This window comes from Pygoscelis adeliae, unplaced genomic scaffold, assembly GCF_000699105.1.
Source record: "Pygoscelis adeliae isolate BGI_AS28 unplaced genomic scaffold, ASM69910v1 Scaffold38, whole genome shotgun sequence".
In the NCBI taxonomy this organism is placed as follows: Eukaryota; Metazoa; Chordata; class Aves; order Sphenisciformes; family Spheniscidae; genus Pygoscelis; species Pygoscelis adeliae.
In genome coordinates, this window is record NW_008825614.1 from 8,866,206 (window position 1) to 8,868,839 (window position 2,634).

Below are 2,634 nucleotides of genomic sequence, written 5' to 3' on the forward strand. Positions count from 1 at the left end.
GAGGGAGGAGGAAAGAAAAAAAGAGAGAGAATCAGACCACAGCTTATTTAAATAGTGGTTAATGTTTCCCTGGGAAAAGAATGAAGAAACAAAGCTTTGGATGAAAAAAAAGTAATCACTTTGGTCAATATATTCTGAGAGGTAGTTTTATACTGAAATGAGAAGGGAGACTTAAGAACTTGAATGGAAGAAATATCTTCAGCTTCACATAAAAGAATGTCAGACTGGGAACGCACTTCAGAATCACTGGTCCTCCTTTGAGAGAAGCCCACAGCACAGCAACTGAATTACTCATTTTGAATTGTGAATGACTGTTTTGTTTACAAAAAGAAATAGAGAAATATTGACTCAGATACTGTAAATATCTCAGAAAAGGCCATTTTTCAGGAATGAGTGGGATTAAAAAAGGACATGCAGCTTGAGAGACCTGATCAGAGGAAGGAGAGCTTTCCACTACAGGAGTAAAATGGAAGAGAGTCCAGAAACCGTTTAAGACAATAAGACAAAGGCTTGTATGGGAGATGTGATGGAGCCAAGGAAATAAAGCATTATACAGACTATGTAAGCCTCAAAGCAAGGGCAAGAGGTTTACTTCTGGTGTAACAGATTCACTGCAAGAATATTGCCTCTTAAAAAGCTAAAGAGATCAAAATTACTACCAATTACTCCCTGGAAAAAACTTCACCCTTCTCAATTCCTGCACCCTTGAGAGAATAAAAGGCTACACCTGTTGAAGCTTACTTAGCTTGCTACTCCTCCAACCCTGCTGTCGCTTGTTTCATGTGGGCTGAACTGCTCAGCTGACCTGAGAACGGGAGTCCCAGTCAGACTGACATTTCCTCGTGCAACCTGTCACATTCTAATCCACAGCAGAGTTATACGTTAGATAACAGGCAACGCCAGTCTACCAATGAATACAGTGAGCATAATCCCCTGGCGATGAGGCTCTGCTATGTTTCAGTCCTTATCTGCAAAATCCTAGCGTGCATCAAGCTACGTTTACCGTGCATCATTCAAAAGACAAAATGCAACAGCATTATGATACTACCCGTAAGAACAGTTCACCAGCTGCCACCAAGATCTACTGCGCATCTATTCGACTGTTGCAGGTCAGAGCCTTGCCTTTTGCATTTAGAGATGTAGCCTTGTAAAGTATTTTGCTGCATGTTTATAAACAAAACAGTAGGTGATCAATATCGCTACCGATTTCTAATGCACTAAAAGCACAGGTCCAGAAACAACAGCGCAGTCACAGATTGCCTTCTTTTTACAAATAACACCGCCACCATGACCGTCCCACTTGAAAACAGAGTGAATCCAGGGCTGGATGCAGTTCCCAGCTACAGCCCAGGTTACCAAGCCACACTTACCGGCTACAAACTTAATCATCCTAGACCACCGCTCTAGCAGAACGCTTCCTGCTGCTGGAGAATTATTTCAAAGCACGCATGGTCTCAGTCAGCAAGTGTTCACCCAAGCACGGACAGGGAGATTTAGCGAGGCAACCAAACGGTAGCAGCGGAGTTCAAATCATTTTTAGGGCAGTGTGCCACTGATATATTCACAGGTTTGGGTCATCATCCTGATATCAATCTCTGCAACAGGTAACCACTCTCAGTTCACTCTAATCTATGGCCTTACGCTTATACGGTGCTCTTTATCCAAATGTACTGAATTTCAAGGAGTTGCAGGTCTGCAAAACCACACCCCGTATCAACAAGATGGAAAATATTCAAGTGCTCTGCAACCTTACCAGAAGGCTTGTGTGGAGATTTTGGATGAGACTTGCATGTATGGACTAGTTTAACCTTGCAGCAGTTTGTCTCTGAAAACACTTCATGTAACAGGTAGGACTTTGCAAAGCACCCGATTGAGATCAAGTTGGAAGATAAATTCTTCAGAGTACTCTTCCAACAGTATGTGATGGTACGACTAGGAGATTGTTTTTAATAAACTGAGAGCTACTGAGTTCAAACATGTCAGTTCTACTGGAAATGAATCAATACTGCATCCATTACTGATCCTCTAGTGGCACTTAATGGATAGAAATACTGGAAAATATGATAGACATTTATCTGGGCAGTGGTTTTAGCTGGCCTTAGAGGGAAATGTAATTAAGTGAACACTCTAGGCAGATGGTTTAATTTTTCTTTTAGGAAGAAAAACAAAAACTGCATGAGTTATCCACTATAAAGGTTCTCAATCTTTTCCAGCTTTAAACCGTCTTACCACAATATTAAATCATTACAAACCCAGCTTTCATTAACAAGTTTTCACTCACTTTCTTCTTTAATTTGCCAAGCGCTATTTGGATTTGAAAGCGAACAAGAGGACAAGGCAGGTAAGGCAGAAGCCCCGGGCTCCCTGTAAGTTTCAACAGCGCCGGACGACCGCAGAGCCCGAGCGGACGAGCAGCCTGCGAGAGCGACTCAGTTACTACGGCGATGAATGTGAAAAAGAGGACAAGGCAGGTAAGGCAGAAGCCCCGGGCTCCCTGTAAGTTTCAACAGCGCCGGACGACCGCAGAGCCCGAGCGGACGAGCAGCCTGCGAGAGCGACTCAGTTACTACGGCGATGAATGAGATATTTATATCCGGGCAGAAACAGCAAGGAGCAGAAAGCCGGGATGAGTCA